The sequence below is a fragment of the Rutilus rutilus genome (assembly GCF_951802725.1).
Source record: "Rutilus rutilus genome assembly, chromosome: 24".
Classification (NCBI taxonomy): Eukaryota; Metazoa; Chordata; class Actinopteri; order Cypriniformes; family Leuciscidae; genus Rutilus; species Rutilus rutilus.
Window position 1 is genome coordinate 20,591,056 of NC_140228.1, and position 25,853 is coordinate 20,616,908.

The window sequence follows — 25,853 nt, forward strand, 5'->3', positions numbered from 1 at the left end:
TTATTTCTGGTCAAAGTGTCCTCAAAATTTTCTAACTATATAAAATTATAGAGTGCTTCTGATGATAAATCAGCTATACAGAGGTCGCCTTTTGACATACTGAATATATTTATTGCCAAAGAGTCCTCAATCTTGGACTTTCTATACATAAAGACTCCTTCTAATGCTACATAAGCCATATAGATATCCATATCTGACCTTTTGAACTTATTTCTGATCAAAGGGTCCTCAAAAGTTTTTAAACTATATAAAGTTATTGACTCTTTCTGATGATAAATCAGCTATTCAGAGGTCCCCTTTTGACCTACTGAACATATTTCTGGCCAAAGAGTCCTAAAAGATTAACACTATAGATTCAGACTGATATCTTCAGATGTTATATCATCCTGACAAAAGTCCATATTTGACATATTGATTTTTTTTCTAGCCAAGTACTCAAAACTTGACCTTTCCACATATACTCGTTGACTCTTTCTGATGTTACGTCTGCCATACAGAAGTCCATATTTGACCCAAGGAACATATTTCTGGCCAAAGAGTCCTCGATCTTGGGCTTTCTATACATACTCATAGACTCCTTTTGATGCTTCATACGCCATATAGATGTCCAGTTCTGACCTTTTGAACTTATTTCTGGTCAAAGTGTCCTCAAAATTTTTCAAACTACATAAAGTTATAGACTCCTTCTGATGATAAATAAGCCATACAGAAATCCATATTTGACCTTCTGGACATATTTCTGGAATGAGACCTTGAACTTTAACCTTACTATACATATTTCTATTACTATACAGACTTCTCGTGATGTTTTATCAGCCAGACTGTAGTCCGATCTTGGACTTTCTGTACATACTCATAGACTCCTTCTAATGCTACATAAGCTATTTAGATATCCATATCTGACCTTTTGAACTTATTTCTGGTCAAAGGGTCCTCAAAAGTTTTTAAACTATATAAAGTTATAGACTCCTTCTGATGATAAATCAGCTATTCAGAGGTCCCCTTTTGACCTACAGAACATATTTCTGGCCAAAGAGTCCTAAAAGATTAACACTATACATACAGATTTATATCTTCGGATGTTTTATCATCCTGACAAAAGTCCATATTTGACATACTGATTTTTTTTTTCTAGCCAAGGAGTACTCGAAACTTGACCTTTCCATATATACTCGTTGACTCTTTCTGATGTTACGTCTGCCATACAGAAGTCCATATTTGACCCAAGGAACATGTTTCTGGCCAAAAAGTCCTCGATCTTGGGCTTTCTATACATACTCATAGACTCCTTCTAATGCTACATAAGCCATATAGATATCCATATCTGACCTTTTGAACTTATTTCTGATCAAAGGGTCCTCAAAAGTTTTTAAACTATATAAAGTTATTGACTCTTTCTGATGATAAATCAGCTATTCAGAGGTCCCCTTTTGACCTAATGAACATATTTCTGGCCAAAGAGTCCTAAAAGTTTAATACTATACATTCAGATTGATATCTTCGGATGTTTTATCATCCTGACAAAAGTCCATATTTGACATACTGAATTTTATTCTGGCCAAGGAGTACTCGAAACTTGACCTTTCCATACTCGTTGACTCTTTCTGATGTTACGTCAGCTATACAGAAGTTCATATTTGACCCAAGGTACATGTTTCTGGCCAAAGAGTCCTCGATTTTGGGCTTTCTATACATACTCATAGACTCCTTCTGATGCTTCATAAGCCAAATAGGTGTCCATAACTGACCTTTTGAACTTATTTCTGGTCAAAGTGTCCTCAAAATTTTCTAACTATATAAAATTATAGAGTGCTTCTGATGATAAATCAGCTATACAGAGGTCGCCTTTTGACATACTGAATATATTTATTGCCAAAGAGTCCTCAATCTTGGACTTTCTATACATATAGACTCCTTCTAATGCTACATAAGCCATATAGATATCCATATCTGACCTTTTTAACTTATTTCTGATCAAAGGGTCCTCAAACGTTTTTAAACTATATAAAGTTATTGACTCTTTCTGATGATAAATCAGCTATTCAGAGGTCCAATTTTGACCTACTGAACATATTTCTGGCCAAAGAGTCCGAAAAATTTAACACTATACATTCAGATTGATATCTTCGGATGTTTTATCATCCTGACAAAAGTCCATATTTGACATACTGAATTTTATTCTGGCCAAGGAGTACTCGAAACTTGACCTTTCCATATATACTCGTTGACTCTTTCTGATGTTACGTCAGCCATACAGAAGTCCATATTTGACCCAAGGAAGATGTTTCTGGCCAAAGAGTCCTCGATCTTGGGCTTTCTATACATACTCATAGACTCCTTCTGATGCTTCATAAGCCATATAGATGTCCATATCTGACCTTTTCAACTTATTTCGGGTCAAAGTGTCCTCAAAATTTTTCAACCTATATAAAATTATAGACTGCTTCTGATGATAAATCAGCTATACAGAGGTCCCCTTTTTACATACTGAATACATTTATGGCCAAAGAGTCCTCGATCTTGGACTTTCTATACATACTCATAGACTCCTTCTAATGCTACAAAAGTCATATAAGATATCCATATCTGACCTTTTGAACTTATTTCTGATCAAAGGGTCCTCAAAAGTTTTTAAACTATATAAAGTTATTGACTATTTCTGATGATAAATCAGCTATTCAGAGGTCCCCTTTTGACCTACTGAACATATTTCTGGCCAAAGAGTCCTAAAAGATTAACACTATACATTCAGATTGAAATCCTCGGATGTTTTATCATCCTGACAAAAGTCCATATTTGACATACTGAATTTTTTTCTGGCCAAGGAGTACTCGAAACTTGACCTTTCCATACTCGTTGACTCTTTCTGATGTTACGTCAGCTATACAGAAGTTCATATTTGACCCAAGGAACATGTTTCTGGCCAAAGAGTCCTCGATTTTGGGCTTTCTATACATACTCATAGACTCCTTCTGATGCTTCATAAGCCAAATAGGTGTCCATATCTGACCTTTTGAACTTATTTCTGGTCAAAGTGTCCTCAAAATTTTCTAACTATATAAAATTATAGAGTGCTTCTGATGATAAATCAGCTATACAGAGGTCGCCTTTTGACATACTGAATATATTTATTGCCAAAGAGTCCTCAATCTTGGACTTTCTATACATAAAGACTCCTTCTAATGCTACATAAGCCATATAGATATCCATATCTGACCTTTTGAACTTATTTCTGATCAAAGGGTCCTCAAAAGTTTTTAAACTATATAAAGTTATTGACTCTTTCTGATGATAAATCAGCTATTCAGAGGTCCCCTTTTGACCTACTGAACATATTTCTGGCCAAAGAGTCCTAAAAGATTAACACTATAGATTCAGACTGATATCTTCAGATGTTATATCATCCTGACAAAAGTCCATATTTGACATATTGATTTTTTTTCTAGCCAAGTACTCAAAACTTGACCTTTCCACATATACTCGTTGACTCTTTCTGATGTTACGTCTGCCATACAGAAGTCCATATTTGACCCAAGGAACATATTTCTGGCCAAAGAGTCCTCGATCTTGGGCTTTCTATACATACTCATAGACTCCTTTTGATGCTTCATACGCCATATAGATGTCCAGTTCTGACCTTTTGAACTTATTTCTGGTCAAAGTGTCCTCAAAATTTTTCAAACTACATAAAGTTATAGACTCCTTCTGATGATAAATAAGCCATACAGAAATCCATATTTGACCTTCTGGACATATTTCTGGAATGAGACCTTGAACTTTAACCTTACTATACATATTTCTATTACTATACAGACTTCTCGTGATGTTTTATCAGCCAGACTGTAGTCCGATCTTGGACTTTCTGTACATACTCATAGACTCCTTCTAATGCTACATAAGCTATTTAGATATCCATATCTGACCTTTTGAACTTATTTCTGGTCAAAGGGTCCTCAAAAGTTTTTAAACTATATAAAGTTATAGACTCCTTCTGATGATAAATCAGCTATTCAGAGGTCCCCTTTTGACCTACAGAACATATTTCTGGCCAAAGAGTCCTAAAAGATTAACACTATACATACAGATTTATATCTTCGGATGTTTTATCATCCTGACAAAAGTCCATATTTGACATACTGATTTTTTTTTTCTAGCCAAGGAGTACTCGAAACTTGACCTTTCCATATATACTCGTTGACTCTTTCTGATGTTACGTCTGCCATACAGAAGTCCATATTTGACCCAAGGAACATGTTTCTGGCCAAAAAGTCCTCGATCTTGGGCTTTCTATACATACTCATAGACTCCTTCTAATGCTACATAAGCCATATAGATATCCATATCTGACCTTTTGAACTTATTTCTGATCAAAGGGTCCTCAAAAGTTTTTAAACTATATAAAGTTATTGACTCTTTCTGATGATAAATCAGCTATTCAGAGGTCCCCTTTTGACCTAATGAACATATTTCTGGCCAAAGAGTTCTTGATTATCTTGCTATACTACAGATTGACTTCTTGTGATGTTATATTTTCAGCCAGTAGTAAATTTTTCACCCACTGAACATATTTCTGACCAGAGTCCATGAACATTAACACACTATACATATAGACTGACTTCTCGTAATGTTAAATCAGGCAGACAGTAGTCCATATTTGACCGATTGAAAAAAAATGTGACCAAAGAGTTCTAAAAAATGTTTTTGTCTTTCATAAACTTATATACTCCTTCTGATGTTAAATCAGCCATACACAAGTCCATATTTGACCTTCTGAACATATTTCAGGCCAGAGACCTTGAACTTTAACCTTACTATACAATTTTCTCATACTATACAGACTTCTCGTGATGTTATATCAGCCAGACTGTAGTAAATATTTGACCAATTGAACATATTTTTGGCCAAAGAATCCTCAAAATGTTTTTTACTATTATAATCGTAAACTATCATAAACGTATAGACTCCTTCTGATATTAAATCAGCCATACAGAAGTCCATATTTGACATACCAAAAATATTACTGGCCAAAGAGTCCTTAAAGATCAGATTGATATCTTCAGATGTTATATCATCCTCACAAAAGTCCAGGACTTTTTTTCTGGTCAAAGAGTTTAAACTTGACCTTTCTATATATACTTGCTGACTCTTTCTAATGTCACGTCAGCCATACAGAAGTCCATTATTGACCCAAGGAACATATTTATGGCCAAAGAGTTCTCAATCATGAACTTTCATACATACGCATAGACTCTTTCTGATTCTTCATAGGCTTTATAGATGAAAATATTGAAAGATTGAAAATATTTTTGGCATAAAGGTCCTCACAAGTTAACATTAAATACTCATAGACTTCTTCTGATGATTCATCACTTTAACAGGTGTCCATATGTGACCCTCTGAATATATGTTTTGGCCAAAGAATCATTGAACATTAACTCTCTATACATATTGACTCAAGAGTCAAAATTTGACCTTTTTTTGGTCTGATTTATCATCAGAAGGATACATTTACATAGTTTAAAAACTTTTGAGGAACTTTTGAGGAACCTTTGACCAGAAATAAGTTCAAAAGGTCAGATATGGATATCTATATGGCTTATGAAGCATCAGAAGGAGTCTATGAGTATGTATAGAAAGCCCAAAATCGAGGACACTTTGGCCAGGAATATGTTCCTTGGGTCAAATATGGACTTCTGTATAGCTGACGTAACATCAGAAAGAGTAATCGAGTATACATGGAAAGGTCAAGTTTCGAGTACTCCTTGGCCAGAAGAAAATTCAGTATGTCAAATATGGACTTTTGTCAGGATGATAAAACATCCGAAGATATCATTCTGAATGTATAGTGTTAAACTTTTAGGACTCTTTGGCCAGAAATATGTTCAGTAGGTCAAAAGGGGACCTCTGAATAGTTGATTTATCATCAAAAGGAGTCCATAACTTTATATAGTTTAAAAACTTTTGAGGACCCTTTGATCAGAAATAAGTTCAAAAGGTCAGATATGGATATCTATATGGCTTATGTAGCATTAGAAGGAGTCTATGAGTATGTATAGAAAGTCCAAGATTGAGGACTCTTTGGCAATAAATATATTCAGTATGTCAAAAGGCGACCTCTGTATAGCTGATTTATCATCAGAAGCACTCTATAATTTTATATAGTTAGAAAATTTTGAGGACACTTTGACCAGAAATAAGTTCAAAAGGTCAGATATGGACACCTATTTGGCTTATGAAGCATCAGAAGGAGTCTATGAGTATGTATAGAAAGCCCAAAATCGAGGACTCTTTGGCCAGAAACATGTTCCTTGGGTCAAATATGAACTTCTGTATAGCTGACGTAACATCAGAAAGAGTCAACGAGTATGGAAAGGTCAAGTTTCGAGTACTCCTTGGCCAGAAAAAAATTCAGTATGTCAAATATGGACTTTTGTCAGGATGATAAAACATCCAAGGATTTCAGTCCGAATAAACTATCTTCAGTCTGTGTTAATCTTTTAGGACTCTTTGGCCAGAAATATGTTCAGTAGATCAATTCTGGCTCTCTGGCTGATGAAACATCAGGAGTCAATAAGCATGAATAGAAAGTTCAAGATCAATTACTCTTCGGTCAGAAATATGTTCAATATTTAAAATACTGTATGGCTGAAGAAACAGCATTAGGAGTCAATGAGCATGTATAGAATGTTCAAGATCGAGGATTATTTTACTAGAGATATGTTCAAGTATGTCAAATATGGACGTTTGTCTGGCTGATGAAACATCAGGAGTCAATGAGCTTGTATAGAAAGTTCAAAATCGAGGACTCTTTTACCAGAAATATTTTCAGTAGGTAAATTATTGACTACTCTCTGGCTGAAGAAACACTAAAAGGAGTCAATGAGCATGTATAGAAAGTTCAAGTACATAGACTCGTTGGCCAGAAAAAAATGTAATTGTCATTATGGACAATTGTCTGACCAATGTACTATCTGAAAGAGTCTATAATAAAAGTATAAATAGAAAGTTCAAGATCAAGGATTCTTCGGTCAGAAATATGTTCAATATGTCAAACCTGAAGTACTGTATGGCTGAAGAAACAACATAAGGAGTCACTGAGAATCTATAGACAGTAGTTCAAGTAAGAGGACTCCTTTACTAGAAATATGTTCAGAGGGTCAATTATGGACTATTGTCTGCTTGTGAAACATCAGGAGTCAATGAGCATGTATAGAAAGTACAAGATCGAGGACTCTTTTGCCAGAAATGTATTCAGTAGGTCAAATATGGACTGCAGTCTGGCTGATGAAACATCAGAAGTCAATGATTATGAATAGAAAGTTCAAGGTAATAGACTCTTCAGGCAGCAATATGTTCAGTAGGTCAATTATAGACAACTGTCTGGCTGATGAATCATCATAAGGAGTCAATGAACATGTATAGAAAGTTCAAAATCGAGGGCTCTTTTACCAGAAATATTTTCAGTGGGTCAATTATGGACTACTCTCTGGCTGATGAAACACTAAAAGGAGTCAATGAGCATGAACATTCTGTTCAAATTCATGGACTTGTTGGCCAGAAATATGTTCAATAATTAATATGGACAATTGACTGTCCGATGTACTGTCTGAAAGAGTCTATAATTATGAATAGAAAGTTCAAGATCAAGGACTCTTCTGTCAGAAATATGTTCAACATGTCAAATCTGGACTTCTGTATGTCTAATGTATTATTAAGAGAAGTCAATAAGCAAAGTTAATGTTTAAATAGGAACCTCTGTATGGCTGAACTAACATAATAAGAAACCCTTTGAGGACCCTTTGACCAGAAATAAGTTCAATAGGTCAGATATGGACTTCTAAATTGCTTATGAAACATCAAAAGGAGTCTATGTGAACTTGTGAGTATGGGAAATTCAAGATCGAGTATATGTTCAGTAGGTCAAATATGCACCTCTATATGGCTGATTTAACACCAGAAGGAGTCTATAAGTTTATAATAGTACACAGAATACCTTTTGAGGACTCTTTTGCCACAAATATGTTCAATCAGTCAAATATGGACTGCAGTCTGGCTGCGACAACATCACAAGAAGTCAGTCTTATATGTTTAGTAAGTTAATGTTCAAGGACTCTTTGTCCAGAAATTTGTTCAGTAGGTCAAAAATTGACTTTTGTATGGCTGATGTAACATCAGAAAGATTCAACGAGAATTTATAGAAAGTTCAAGATCGATTACTCTTGGGTCAGAAATATGTGCAGCAGGTCAAAAATGGACTACTGTCTGGCTAATACAATATCACAAGTCGTCAGTCTGTATGTATAGTAAGTACTCTTTGGACAGAAAATATGTTCCGTAGGTCAAAGAGGGACCTCTGTATGCCTGATTTGACATACCATATGTGCTTTCGCATTGCACTGAATAACTAACTTATTAATTTTTGCTTTGAAGGGAAATTATAGCATTTACCTCTTGCATTTCAATGCATAGAATAAAATACTTCATACCTCATGTGCAATGAAAAGATAACATGAGTTATGAACATATACTCATATATAACATATATAAGTTATAACATATACTTATGAACATATACATTGCACAAACGATCTAAGAATTAGTGTTGATTAATAATGTATTATTATATCTAACTATAACAGTTTGATATTTTATGCAGTGGAGTTTGATCGTGAGTGAAATGCAATGCAACTGCACAAATTGTATTTCCTCAAACCACAGCGCAATGAGTTTGGGAATGAGTTAGTGCAATGGTGTGCAATGCTTTGAAAGAAGTGCAAAGGCTTATGTTATTCTTCAATGCACAACGTCAGATCATTTGTGCAATGCAATAACACAAATGTTATGTCTTAAATGAACATGGGATTGAGTTAGTTCTGGTGTGCAATGCAATGCAAGAAGTGCATAGCCTACAAGTTATTCTTCAATGCATATTGTTAGATCGTTTGTGCAATGCAATGCAATAACATTCGTTATCTCTTTAATGAACGTTAACGTTAGAACGTTATCTCTTTAACAACGTTAGATCGTTTTTGCAATGCAATGCAATGCAAGAAATGCATAGCCTATGTTATTCTTCAATGCACAACGTTAGATCGTTTGTGCAATGCAATGCAATGCAGCAAAACATATGTTATCTCTTTAATGAACATGGGAATGAGTTAGTTCTGGTTTGCAATGCAATGCAACAACACATAAGTTATTCTTCAATGCACAACATTAGATCGTTTGTGCAATGCAATGCAACAAAACATATGTTATCTCTATTAATGAACATGTGATTGAGTTAGTTCTGGTGTGCAATGCAATGCAATAGCCTATATGTTATTCTTCAATGCACAACATTAGACCGTTTGTGCAATGCATTGCAAGAAGACATATGGGTAACACTTTAAAATACGGATCCTTCGTTAATGAATAACTACACAGGAACAAATGAGTAACACAATATTAACAATCTAGTAACTACAGTTAACTAACAAGTAACTCTGATTAACGAATTAGTAAGTAATAGCACACAGATTTAAGTGGTAGTTCACTATTAACTAATCAATAACTACTATTTTTTAATACTTCACAGAGAACTACTGAATTTTTTACAGATTTAAGTGGTAGTTCACTAATAACTAATCAATAACTACAATTTTTTAATACTTCCCAGAGAAATAATGAAAAAAATTCACAATTCATGCAAAACTTAATAACTAATGCAGGAAAAATTACTAGCACTAGATTAACATTACTGCTAGATACTGTACACTAATTATCAATATGTAGTAGCGTAGCAGACTTATGATTTGGGAAAGCTGTCAATAATTAGCCTATGCACTGCTGTCTTTTAGAGAACTATTCATAAACTAAATAATTTTTAAGAATTGTTTTTATAAATGCACTTGTCTGGAACACTTACCCTGTGGCCGATTTTCCGGCATTCCTCTGGACTGGCTTTGAATAACTAGACTCATCATGGTGAGTACTGGAACATACTGAGTCATCAGCCATCCAAATACCAGTTATTTTATTATTTAACCTACCTCTCAAAATTGTTTTTATGTATGTCTCTTTGTTCATATGTATATGTATATATATATATATATATATAAATATGTGTGTGTATATATATCCTGTGAATGATTAGATGATTCTACCCTTTCGGGTTGGCTCTTCACTAGTAACTACAGCATGGAATCATGATAACTAGTAATGACTCAAGTGTTAATGCATACTTTTATAGGACTTACAAATTATTTGGATCCGTATTCTAAAGTGAAGATCATGTTAACTAACTAGTAATGACTCAAGTGTTACTACATACCCCTATAGGAACTACTAATTATTTGGATCCGTATTCTAAAGTGAAGATCATGTTAACTAACTAGTAATGACTCAAGTGTTACTACATACCCCTATTTGGATCCGTATTCTAAAGTGAAGATCATGTTAACTAACTAGTAATGACTCAAGTGTTACTACATACCTCTATAGGAACTACTAATTATTTGGATCCGTATTCTAAAGTGAAGATCATGTTAACTAACTAGTAATGACTCAAGTGTCTCAAATGACTCAAGCTATAATAAAATAACTGGTATTTGGATGGCTGATGACTCAGTATGTTCCAGTACTCACCATGATGAGTCTAGTTATTCAAAGCCAGTCCAGAGGAATGCCGGAAAATCGGCCACAGGGTAAGTGTTCCAGACAAGTGCATTTATAAAAACAATTCTTAAAAATTATTTAGTTTATGAATAGTTCTCTAAAAGACAGCAGTGCATAGGCTAATTATTGACAGCTTTCCCAAATCATAAGTCTGCTACGCTATTACATATTTATAATTAGTGTACAGTATCTAGCAGTAATGTTAATCTAGTGCTAGTAATTTGTCCTGCATTAGTTATTAATTAGTTTTGCATGAATTGTGAATTTTTTTCATTATTTCTCTGGGAAGTATTGAAAAATAGTAGTTATTGATTAGTTATTAGTGAACTACCACTTAAATCTGTAAAAAAATTCAGTAGTTCTCTGTGAAGTATTAAAAAATAGTAGTTATTGATTAGTTAATAGTGAACTACCACTTAAATCTGTGTGCTATTACTTACTAATTCGTTAATCAGAGTTACTTGTTAGTTAATTGTAGTTACTAGATTGTTAATATTGTGTTACTCATTTGTTCCTGTGTAGTTATTCATTAACAAAGGATCCGTATTTTAAAGTGTTACCGACATATGTTATCTCCTTTAATGAACATGGGATTGAGTTAGTTCTGGTGTGCAATGCAATGTAAGAAGTGCAAGCCTATAAGTTATTCTTCAATGCACAACGTTAGATCGTTTGTGCAATGCAATGCAACAACACATATGTTATCTCATTTAGTGAACATGGGATTCAGTTAGTTCTGATCTGCAATGCAATGCAATGCAAGAAGTTCATTGCCTATTTGTTATTCTTCAATGCACATAGTTAGATCGTTTGTGCAATGCATTGCCACAAAACATATGTTAGCTCCTTAATGAACATAGGATTGAGTTAGTTCAGGTGTGCAATGCAAGGTGCATATCCTATAGGTTAATCTTCAATGCACAACGTTAGATCGTTTGTGCAATGCAATGCAATGCAGCAAAAACATATGTTGTCTCTTTAAAGAACATGGGAATGAGTTAGTTCTGGTGTGCAATGCAATGCAATAGCCTTTATGTTATTCTTCAATGCACAACGTTAGATCTTTTGTGCAATGCATTGCAACAAGACATATGTTATCTCTTTAATGAACATGGGATTGAGTTAGTTCTGGTGTGCAATGCAATGCAATGCAAGAAGTGCATAGCCTATATGTTATTCTTCAATGCACAACGTTAGATCGTTTGTGCAATGCAATGCAATGCAGCAAAACATATGTTATCCATATGTTATCTCTTTAATGGACATGGGAATGAGTTAGTTCTGGTGTGCAATGCAATGCAATGCAACAACACATAAGTTATTCTTCAATGCACAACATTAGATCGTTTGTGCAATGCAATGCAACAAAACATATGTTATCTCTATTAATGAACATGGGATTGAGTTAGTTCTGGTGTGCAATGCAATGCAGTAGCCTATATGTTATTCTTCAATGCACAACATTAGATCGTTTGTGCAATGCATTGCAACAAGACATATGTTATCTCTTTAATGAACATGGGATTGAGTTAGTTCTGGTGTGCAATGCAATGCAATGCAATGCAAGAAGTGCATATCCTATAGGTTATTCTTCAATGCACAACGTTAGATCGTTTGTGCAATGCAATGCAATGCAATGCAGCAACATATATGTTGTCTCTTTAATGAACTTGGGAATGAGTTAGTTCTGATGTGCAATGCAATGCTATAGCCTTTATGTTATTCTTCAATGCACAACGTTAGATCTTTTGTGCAATGCATTGCAACAAGACATATGTTATCTCTTTAATGAACATGGGATTGAGTTAGATCTGGTGTGCAATGCAATGCAAGAAGTGCATAGCCTATATGTTATTCTTCAATGCACAACGTTAGATCGTTTGTGCAATGCAATGCAATGCAGCAAAACATATGTTATCTCTTTAATGAACATGGGAATGAGTTACTGCTGGTGTGCAATGCAATGCAAGAAGTGCAAGCTATAAGTTATTCTTCAATGCTCAACGTTAGATCGTTTGTGCAATGCAATGCACAAACGATCTAACGATGTGCATTGAAGAATAACAAATAGGCAATGAACTTCTTGCATTGCATTGCATATCTGAACTAACTGAATCCCATGTTCACTAAATGAAATGACATATGTGTTGTTGCATTGCATTGCACAAACGATCTAACGTTGTGCATTGAAGAATAACTTATAGGCTATTGCAATGCAATGCAACAAAACATATGTTATCTCTATTAATGAACATGGGATTGAGTTAGTTCTGGTGTGCAATGCAATAGCCTATAAGTTATTCTTCAATGCACAACGTTAGATCGTTTGTGCAATGCAATGCAACAACACATATGTTATCTCATTTAGTGAACATGGGATTCAGTTAGTTCAGATGTGCAATGCAATGCAATGCAATGCAAGAAGTTCATTGCCTATTTGTTATTCTTCAATGCACATCGTTAGATCGTTTGTGCAATGCATTGCCACAAAGCATATGTTAGCTCCTTAATGAACATAGGATTGAGTTAGTTCAGGTCTGCAATGCAATGCAAGAAGTGCATATCCTATAGGTTATTCTTCAATGCACAACGTTAGATCGTTTGTGCAATGCAATAAAATGCAGCAAAATATATGTTGTCTCTTTAAAGAACATGGGAATGAGTTAGTTCTGGTGTGCAATGCAATGCAATAGCCTTTATGTTATTCTTCAATGCACAACGTTAGATCGTTTGTGCAATGCAATGCAATGCAAGAAATGCATAGCCTATTTTTTTCTTCAATGCACAACGTTTGATCGTTTGTGCAATGCAATGCAACAACACATATGTTATCTCTTTTAATAAACATGAGATTGAGTTAGTTTAGGTGTGCAATGCAATGCAATGCAAGAAGATCATTGCCTATTTGTTATTCTTCAATGCACAATGTTAGATCGTTTGTGCAATGCAATGCAATGCAATAACATTCGTTAGCTCTTTAATGATCATGGGAATGAATTAGTTCTGGTGTGCAATGCAATGCAATGCAATAAGTGCATAGCCTATTTTTTTCTACAATGCACAACGTTAGATCGTTTGTGCAATGCAATGCAACAACACGTACATTATCTCTTTAATGTGCATGGAAAGGAGTTAGTTCTGGTGTGCTTATGCAATGCAATGCAAAGAAGTGCATATGTTATTCTTCAATGAACAACGTTAGATATTTTGTGCAATGCATTGCAACAAGACATATGTTATCTCTTTAATGAACATGGGATTGAGTTAGTTCTGGTGTGCAATGCAATGCAGTAGCCTATATTTTATTCTTCAATGCACAACGTTAGATCGTTGGTGCAATGCATTGCAACAAGACATGTTATCTCTTTAATGAACATGGGATTGAGTTAGTTCTGGTGTGCAATGCAATGCAAGAAGATCATTGCCCTATTTGTTATTCTTCAATGCACAATGTTAGATCGTTTGTGCAATGCAATGCAAAAACATTCGTTAGCTCTTTAATGATCATGGGAATGAATTAGTTCTGGTGTGCAATGAAATGCAATGCAAGAAGTGCATAGCCTATTTTTTTCTACAATGCACAACGTTAGATCGTTTTTGCAATGCAATGCAACAACACGTATATTATCTCTTTAATGAACATGGAAAGGAGTTAGTTCTGGTGTGCTTATGCAATGCAATGCAAAGAAATGCATAGCCTATGTTATTCTTCAATGCACAACGTTAGATCGTTTGTGCAATGCAATGCAATAACACATATGTTATCTCTTTTAATGAACATGAGATTGAGTTAGTTCAGGTGTGCAATGCAATGCAAGAAGATCATTGCCCTATTTGTTATTCTTCAATGCACAATGTTAGATCGTTTGTGCAATGCAATGCAATACCATTCGTTAGCTCTTTAATGAACATGGGAATGAATTAGTTCTGGTGTGCAATGCAATGCAAGAAATGCATAGCCTATGTTATTCTTCAATGCACAACGTTACATCGTTTGTGCAATGCAATGCAACAACACGATATTATCTCTTTAATGAACATGAGATTGAGTTAGTTTAGGTGTGCAATGCAATGCAATGCAAGAAGATCATTGCCTATTTGTTATTCATCAATGCACAACGTTAGATCGTTTGTGCAATGCAATGCAATACCATTCGTTAGCTCTTTAATGAACATGGGAATGAATTAGTTCTGGTGTGCAATGCAATGCAATGTAAGAAGTGCATAGCCTATTTGTTTCTACAATTCACAACGTTAGATCGTTTATGCAATGCAATGCAACAACACGTATATTATCTCTTTAATGAACATGGAAAGGAGTTAGTTCTGGTGTGCTTATGCAATGGAATGCAAGAAGTGCATATGTTATTCTTCAATGAACAACGTTAGATATTTTGTGCAATGCATTACAACAAGACATATGTTATCTCTTTAATGAACAATGTATTGAGTTAGTTCTGGTGTGCAATGCAATGCAAGAAATGCATAGCCTATGTTATTCTTCAATGCACAACGTTAGATCGTTTGTGCAATGCAATGCAATGCTGCAAAACATATGTTATCTCTTTAATGAACATGGGAATAAGTTAGTTCTGGTGTGCAATGCAATGCAATAGCCAACAACACATTAGTTATTCTTCAATTCACAACATTAGATCTTTTGTGCAATGCAATGCAACAAAACGTGTTATCTCTTTTAATGAACATGGGATTGATTTAGTTCTGGTGTGCAATGCAATAGCCTATATGTTTTTCTTCAATGCACAACGTTAGATCGTTTGTGCAATGCATTGCAACAAGACATATGTTATCTCTTTAATGAACATGGCATTGAGTTAGTTCTGGTGTGCAATGCAATGCAATGCAAGAAGTGCATATCCTATAGGTTATTCTTCAATGCACAACGTTAGTTCGTTTGTGCAATGCAATGCAATGCAGCAAAACATATGTTATCTCTTTAATGAACATGGGAATAAGTTAGTTCTGGTGTGCAATGCAATGCAATGCAACAACACATTAGTTATTCTTCAATTCACAACATTAGATCTTTTGTGCAATGCAATGCAACAAAACATCTGTTATCTCTTTTAATGAACATGGGATTGATTTAGTTCTGGTGTGCAATGCAATAGCCTATATGTTTTTCTTCAATGCACAACGTATATCTCATATGTTATCTCTTTAATGAACATGGGAATGAGTTAGTTCTGGTGTGCAATGCAATGTAAAAAGTGCAAGCCTATAAGTTATTCTTCAATGCACAACGTTAGTTCGTTTGTGCAATGCAATGCAATGCAGCAAAACATATGTTATCTCTATTAATGAACATGGGATTGAGTTAGTTCTGGTGTGCAATGCAATGCAATAGCCTATATGTTATTCTTCAATGCACAACGTTAGATCGTTTATGCAATGCATTGCAACAAGACATATGTTATCTCTTTAATGACCATGGGATTGAGTTAGTTCTGGTGTGCAATGCAATGCAATGCAAGATGTGCATATCCTATAGGTTATTCTTCAATGCAATGCAATGCAGGCAAAACATATGTTATCTCTTTTAATGAACATGGGATTGAGTTAGTTCTGGTGTGCAATGCAATGTAAGAAGTGCAAGCCTATGTTATTCTTCAATGCACAACGTTAGATCGTTTGTGCAATGCAATGCAATGCAGCAAAACATATGTTGTCTCTTTAAAGAACATGGGAATGAGTTAGTTCTGGTGTGCAATGCAATGCAATAGCCTTTATGTTATTCTTCAATGCAAAACGTTAGATATTTTGTGCAATGCATTGCAACAAGACACATGTTATCTCTTTAATGAACATGGTATTTAGTTAGTTCTGGTGTGCAATGCAAGACGTGCATATCCTATAGGTTAATCTTCAATGCACAACGTTTGATCGTTTGTGCAATGCAATGCAATGCAATGCAGCAAAACATATGTTGTCTCTTTAAAGAACATGGGAATGAGTTAGTTCTGGTGTGCAATGCAATGCAATGCAAGAAGTGCATAGCCTATATGTTATTCTTCAATGCACAACGTTAGAGTGTTTGTGCAATGCAATGCAATGCAGCAAAACATATGTTATCTCTTTAATGAACATGGGAATGAGTTAGTTCTGGTGTGCAATGCAATGCAATGCAACAACACATAAGTTATTCTTCAATGCACAACATTAGATCGTTTGTGCAATGCAATGCAACAAAACAAAACATAAGTTATCTCTATTAATGAACATGGGATTGAGTTAGTTCTGGTGTGCAATGCAATGCAGTAGCCTATATGTTATTCTTCAATGCACAACGTTAGATCGTTGGTGCAATGCATTGCAACAAGACATGTTATCTCTTTAATGAACATGGGATTGAGTTAGTTCTGGTGTGCAATGCAATGCAAGAAGATCATTGCCCTATTTGTTATTCTTCAATGCACAATGTTAGATCGTTTGTGCAATGCAATGCAAAAACATTCGTTAGCTCTTTAATGATCATGGGAATGAATTAGTTCTGGTGTGCAATGAAATGCAATGCAAGAAGTGCATAGCCTATTTTTTTCTACAATGCACAACGTTAGATCGTTTTTGCAATGCAATGCAACAACACGTATATTATCTCTTTAATGAACATGGAAAGGAGTTAGTTCTGGTGTGCTTATGCAATGCAATGCAAAGAAATGCATAGCCTATGTTATTCTTCAATGCACAACGTTAGATCGTTTGTGCAATGCAATAACACATATGTTATCTCTTTTAATGAACATGAGATTGAGTTAGTTCAGGTGTGCAATGCAATGCAAGAAGATCATTGCCCTATTTGTTATTCTTCAATGCACAATGTTAGATCGTTTGTGCAATGCAATGCAATGCAATGCAAAAACATTCGTTAGCTCTTTAATGATCCTGGGAATGAATTAGTTCTGGTGTGCAATGAAATGCAATGCAAGAAGTGCATAGCCTATTTTTTTCTACAATGCACAACGTTAGATCGTTTGTGCAATGCAATGCAACAACACGTATATTATCTCTTTAATGAACATGGAAAGGAGTTAGTTCTGGTGTGCTTATGCAATGCAATGCAAAGAAGTGCATAATGTTATTCTTCAATGAACAACGTTAGATATTTTGTGCAATGCATTGCAACAAGACATATGTTATCTCTTTAATGAATATGGTATTGAGTTAGTTCTGGTGTGCAATGCAATGCAAGAAATGCATAGCCTATGTTATTCTTCAATGCACAACGTTAGATCGTTTGTGCAATGCAATGCAATGCTGCAAAACATATGTTATCTCTTTAATGAACATGGGAATAAGTTAGTTCTGGTGTGCAATGCAATGCAATAGCCAACAACACATTAGTTATTCTTCAATTCACAACATTAGATCTTTTGTGCAGTGCAATGCAACAAAACATGTGTTATCTCTTTTAATGAACATGGGATTGATTTAGTTCTGGTGTGCAATGCAATAGCCTATATGTTTTTCTTCAATGCACAACGTTAGATCGTTTGTGCAATGCATTGCAACAAGACATATGTTATCTCTTTAATGAACATGGGATTGAGTTAGTTCTGGTGTGCAATGCAATGCAATGCAAGAAGTGCATATCCTATAGGTTATTCTTCAATGCACAACGTTAGTTCGTTTGTGCAATGCAATGCAATGCAGCAAAACATATGTTATCTCTTTAATGAACATGGGAATGAGTTAGTTCTGGTGTGCAATGCAATAGCCTATATGTTATTCTTCAATGCACAACGTTAGATCGTTTATGCAATGCATTGCAACAAGACATATGTTATCTCTTTAATGACCATGGGATTGAGTTAGTTCTGGTGTGCAATGCAATGCAATGCAAGAAGTGCATATCCTATAGGTTATTCTTCAATGCAATGCAATGCAGGCAAAACATATGTTATCTCTTTTAATGAACATGGGATTGAGTTAGTTCTGGTGTGCAATGCAATGTAAGAAGTGCAAGCCTATGTTATTCTTCAATGCACAACGTTAGATCGTTTGTGCAATGCAATGCAATGCAGCAAAACATATGTTATCTCTTTAATGAACATGGGAATGAGTTAGTTCTGGTGTGCAATGCAATGCAATACACATAAGTTATTCTTCAATGCACAACATTAGATCGTTTGTGCAATGCAATGCAACAAAACATATGTTATCTCTATTAATGAACATGGGATTGAGTTAGTTCTGGTGTGCAATGCAATGTAATAGCCTATATGTTATTCTTCAATGCACAACGTTAGAACGTTTGTGCAATGCATTGCAACAAGACATATGTTATCTCTTTAATGAATATGGGATTGAGTTAGTTCTGGTGTGCAATGCAAGAAGTGCATATCCTATAGGTTATTCTTCAATGCACAGCGTTAGATCGTTTGTGCAATGCAATGCAATGCAATGCAGGCAACACATATGTTATCTCTTTTAATGAACATGGGATTGAGTTAGTTCTGGTGTGCAATGCAATGTAAGAAGTGCAAGCCTATAAGTTATTCTTCAATGCACAACGTTAGATCGTTTGTGCAATGCAATGCAATGCAACAAAACATGTTATCTCTTTAATGATCATGGGAATGAGTTAGTTCTGGTGTGCAATGCAATGTAATAGCCTTTATGTTATTCTTCAATGCACAACGTTAGATCTTTTGTGCAATGCATTGCAACAAGACATATGTTATCTCTTTAATGAACATGGGATTGAGTTAGTTTTGGCGTGCAATGCAATGCAAGAAGTGCATAGCCTATATGTTATTCTTCAATGCACAACGTTATCGTTTATGCAATGCAATGCAATGCAGCAAAACATATGTTATCTCTTTAATGAACATGGGAATGAGTTAGTTCTGGTGTGCAATGCAATGCAATGCAACAACACATATGTTATCTCTTTTAATGAACATGGGATTGAGTTAGATCAGGTGTGCAATGCAATGCAATGCAAAAAGTTAATTGCCTATTTGTTATTCTTCAATGCACATCATTAGATCGTTTGTGCAATGCATTGCCACAAAACATATGTTAGCTCCTTAATGAATGCACAAACGATCTAATGTTGTGCATTGAAGAATAACTTATGTGTTGTTGCATTGCATTGCATTGCACACCTGAACTAACTCAATCCTATGTTTGCAATGCAGCAAAACATATGTTGTCTCTTTAATGAACATGGAAATGAGTTAGTTCTGGTGTGCAATGCAATGCAAGAAGTGAAAGCTTATAAGTTATTCTTCAATGCACAACATTAGATCGTTTGTGCAATGCAATGCAGCAAAACATATGTTATCTCTTTAATGAACATGGGAATGAGTTAGTGCTGGTGTGCAATGCGATGCAAGAAGTGAAAGCTTATAAGTTATTCTTCAATGCACAACGTTAGATCGTTTGTGCAATGCAATGCAATGCAGCAAAACATATGTTATCTCTTTAATGAACATGGGATTGAGTTATTTCTGGTGTGCAATGCAATTCAATGCAAGAAGTGCATAGCCTATATGTTATTCTTCAATGCACAACATTAGATCGTTTGTGCAATGCAATGCAACAAAACATATGTTATCTCTATTAATGAACATGGGATTGAGTTAGTTCTGGTGTGCAATGCAATGCAATAGCCTATATGTTATTCTTCATTGCATAACGTTAGATAGTTTGTGCAATGCAATGCAATGCAGCAAAACATATGTTATCTCTTTAATGAACATGGGAATGAGTTAGTTCTGGTGTGCAATGCAATGCAATGCAACAACACATTAGTTATTCTTCAATGCACAACATTAGATCGTTTGTGCAATGCAATGCAATGCAATGCAACAACACATATGTTATCTCTTTTAATGAACATGGGATTGAGTTAGTGCTGGTGTGCAATGCAATGCAAGAAGTGAAAGCTTATAAGTTATTCTTCAATGCACAACGTTAGATCGTTTGTGCAATGCAATGCAATGCAGCAAAACATATGTTATCTCTTTAATGAACATGGGATTGAGTTATTTCTGGTGTGCAATGCAATTCAATGCAAGAAGTGCATAGCCTATATGTTATTCTTCAATGCACAACATTAGATCGTTTGTGCAATGCAATGCAACAAAACATATGTTATCTCTATTAATGAACATGGGATTGAGTTAGTTCTGGTGTGCAATGCAATGCAATAGTCTGTATGTTATTCTTCATTGCATAACGTTAGATCGTTTGTGCAATGCATTGCAACAAGACATATGTTATCTCTTTAATGAACATGGGATTGAGTTAGTTCTGGTGTGCAATGCAATGCAATAGTCTATATGTTATTCTTCAATGCACAACGTTAGATCGTTTGTGCAATGCAATGCAATGCAGCAAAACATATGTTATCTCTTTAATGAACATGGGAATGAGTTAGTTCTGGTGTGCAATGCAATGCAATGCAACAACACATTAGTTATTCTTCAATGCACAACATTAGATCGTTTGTGCAATGCAATGCAATGCAATGCAACAACACATATGTTATCTCTTTTAATGAACATGGGATTGAGTTAGAGCAGGTGTGCAATGCAATGCAATGCAAAAAGTTCATTGCCTATTTGTTATTCTTCAATGCACATCGTTAGATCGTTTGTTTAATGCATTGCCACAAAACATATGTTAGCTCCTTAATGAACATAGGATTGAGTTAGTTCAGGTGTGCAATGCAATGCAATGCAAGAAGTGCATATCCTACAGGTTATTCTTCAATGTACAACGTTAGATCGTTTGTGCAATGCAATGCAACAAGACATATGTTATCTCTTTAATGAACATGGGAATGAGTTAGTTCTTGTGTGCAATGCAATGTAATAGCCTTTATGTTATTCTTCAATGCACAACGTTAGATCTTTTGTGCAATGCATTGCAACAAGACATATGTTATCTCTTTAATGAACATGGGATTGAGTTAGTTCTGGTGTTCAATGCAATGCAATGCAAGAAGTGCATAGCCTATATGTTATTCTTCAATGCACAACGTTAGATCGTTTTGGCAATGCAATGCAATGCAGCAAAACATATGTTATCTCTTTAATGAACATGGGATTGAGTTAGTTCTGGTGTGCAATGCAATGCAATAGCCTATATGTTATTCTTCAATGCACAACGTTAGATCGTTTGTGCAATGCATTGCAACAAGACATATGTTATCTCTTTAATGAACATGATTGAGTTAGTTCTGGTGTGCAATGCAATGCAATGCAAGAAGTGCATATCCTATAGGTTATTCTTCAATGCACAACGTTAGATCGTTTGTGCAATGCAATGCAATGCAATGCAGGCAACACATATGTTATCTCTTTTAATGAACATGGGATTTGGTTAGTTTTGGTGTGCAATGCAATGCAAGAAGTGAAAGCTTGTAAGTTATTCTTCAATGCACAACATTAGATCGTTTGTGCAATGCAGCAAAACATATGTTATGTCTTTAATGAACATGGGAATGAGTTAGTGCTGGTGTGCAATGCAATGCAAGAAGTGAAAGCTTATAAGTTATTCTTCAATGCACAACGTTAGATCGTTTGTGCAATGCAATGCAATGAAGCAAAACATGTTATCTCTTTAATGAACATGGGATTGAGTTATTTCTGGTGTGCAATGCAATTCAATGCAAGAAGTGCATAGCCTATATGTTATTCTTCAATGCACAACATTAGATCGTTTGTGCAATGCATTGCAACAAGACATATGTTATCTCTTTAATGAACATGGGATTGAGTTAGTTCTGGCGTGCAATGTAATGCAATGCAAGAAGTGCATAGCCTATATGTTATTCTTCAATGCACAACGTTAGATCGTTTGTGCAATGCAATGCAATGCAGCAAAACATATGTTATCTCTTTAATGAACATGGGAATGAGTTAGTTCTGGTGTGCAATGCAATGCAATGCAACAACACATTAGTTATTCTTCAATGCACAACATTAGATCGTTTGTGCAATGCAATGCAACAAAACATGTGTTATCTCTATTAATGAACATGGGATTGAGTTAGTTCTGGTGTGCAATGCAATAGCCTATATGTTATTCTTCAATGCACAACGTTAGATCGTTTGTGCAATGCAATGCAACAACACATATGTTATCTCTTTAATGAACATGGGATTGAGTTAGTTCTGGTGTGCAATGCAATGCAATGCAAAAAGTTCATTGCCTATTTGTTATTCTTCAATGCACATCGTTAGATCGTTTTTGCAATGCATTGCTACAAAACATATGTTAGCTCCTTAATGAAAATAGGATTGAGTTAGTTCAGGTGTGCAATGCAATGCAATGCAAGAAGTGCATATCCTATAGGTTATTCTTCAATGCACAACGTTAGATTGTTTTTGCAATGCAATGCAACAAGACATATGTTATCTCTTTAATGAACATGGGAATGAGTTAGTTCTTGTGTGCAATGCAATGCAATGCAAGAAGTTTATAGCCTATGTTATTCTTCAATGCACAACGTTAGATCTTTTGTGCAATGCATTGCAACAAGACATGTGTTATCTCTTTAATGAACATGGGATTGAGTTAGTTCTGGTGTTCAATGCAACGCAATGCAAGAAGTGCATAGCCTATATGTTATTCTTCAATGCACAACGTTAGATCGTTTTTGCAATGCAATGCAATGCAGCAAAACATATGTTATCTCTTTAATGAACATTGGGATTGAGTTAGTTCTGGTGTGCAATGCAATGCAATAGCCTATATGTTATTCTTCAATGCACAACGTTAGATCGTTTGTGCAATGCATTGCAACAAGACATATGTTATCTCTTTAATGAACATGGGATTGAGTTAGTTCTGGTGTGCAATGCAATGCAATGCAAGAAGTGCATATCCTATAGGTTATTCTTCAATGCACAACGTTAGATCGTTTGTGCAATGCAATGCAATGCAATGCAATGCAGGCAACACATAGCCTATGTTATGTCTTTTAATGAACATGGGATTGAGTTAGTTATGGTGTGCAATGCAATGTAAGAAGTGCAAGCCTATAAATTATTCTTCAATGCTCAACACTAGATCATTTGTGCAATGCATTGCCACAAAACATATGTTAGCTCTTTAATGAACATAGGATTGAGTTAGTTCAGGTGTGCAATGCAATGCAATGCAAGAAGTGCATATGCTATAGGTTATTCTTCAATGCACAACGTTAGATCGTTTTGCACAAACGATCTAATGTTGTGCATTGAAGAATAACTTATGTGTTGTTGCATTGCATTGCATTACACACCTGAACTAACTCAATCCTATGTTTGCAATGCAGCAAAACATATGTTGTCTCTTAATGAACATGGGAATGAGTTAGTTCTGGTGTGCAATGCAATGCAAGAAGTGAAAGCTTATGTTATTCTTCAATGCACAACATTAGATCGTTTGTGCAATGCAATGCAGCAAAACATATGTTATCTCTTTAATGAACATGGGAATGAGTTAGTGCTGGTTTGCAATGCAATGCAAGAAGTGAAAGCTTATAAGTTATTCTTCAATGCACAACGTTAGATCGTTTGTGCAATGCAATGCAATGCAGCAAAACATGTTATCTCTTTAATGAACATGGGATTGAGTTATTTCTGGTGTGCAATGCAATTCAATGCAAGAAGTGCATAGCCTATATGTTATTCTTCAATGCACAACGTTAGATCGTTTGTGCAATGCAATGCAATGCAGCAAAACATATGTTATCTCTTTAATGAACATGGGAATGAGTTAGTTCTGGTGTGCAATGCAATGCAATGCAACAACACATAAGTTATTCTTCAATGCACAACATTAGATCGTTTGTGCAACACAATGCAACAAAACATATGTTATCTCTATTAATGAACATGGGATTGAGTTAGTTCTGGTGTGCAATGCAATGCAATGCAACAACACATTAGTTATTCTTCAATGCACAAGATCGTTTGTGCAATGCAACAACACATATGTTTTCTTTTTATGAACATGGGAATGAGTTAGTGTGCAATGCAATGCAATGCAAAGCAAGAGGTGCATAGCATATATGATATCCTTCAATGCACATCGTTGTCTGTTGTCACAAAGAAATGAGTTATTTCTGGCATGCATTGAAATGCAAAATGCAATGCAACACGTTTATCTCTTCTTTGCACACGAGGTTATTCTATGCATTGTAATGCAATAGCTAATGCAATCATTTCCCTTCAATGAACAAATGAATAAGTTTGCTGAGTATGCAGTGCAGTGCGAAAGCACATATGTTGTATGTTTCATTGCATAGATGAAATAGCTATATATTTTGTCTATTCGAATGCATTACTTGTACATTCAGTCAACTGATGTTAACTTTCTATATATACTCGTCTACTCCTGATGTTACGTCAGCCATACAGAAGTCCATATTTGACCCAAGGAACATATTTCTGACCAAAGAGTCCTCGATCTTGGACTTTCTATGCATACTCATAGATATCCATATATGACCTTTTGAACTTATTTCTGGTCAAAAGGTCCTCAGAAGTTTTTAAACAATGTAAAGTTATAGACTCTTTATGATGATAAATCAGCTATTCAGATGTCCCCTTTTGACCTACTGAACAAATTTCTGGCCAAAGAGTCCCAAAAGATTAACACTATACATTCAGATTGATATCTTCAGATGTTATATCATCCTGACAAAAGTCCATATTTGACATACTGATTTTTTTTTCTAGCCAAGGAGTACTCGAAACTTGACCTTTCCATATATACTCGTTGACTCTTTCTGATGTTACGTCTGCCATACAGAAGTCCATATTTGACCCAAGAAACATATCTCTGGCCAAAGAGTCATCGATCTTGGGCTTTCTATACATACTCATAGACTCCTTTTGATGCTTCATACGCCATATAGATGTCCATATCTGACCTTTTGAAATTATTTCTGATCAAAGGGTCCTCAAAAGTTTTTAAACTAAATAAAGTTATTGACTCTTTCTGATGATAAATCAGCTATTCAGATGTCCCCTTTTGACCCTTCTGAACATATTTCTGGCCAAATAGTCCTAAAAGATTAACTATACATTCAGATTGATATCTTCGGATGTCATATCATCCTGACAAAAGTCCATATTTGACATACTGATTTTTAATCTAGCCAAGATCGAGGACTCTTTGGCCATAAATATATTCGGTATGTCAAAAGGGGACCTCTGTGTAACTGATTTATCATC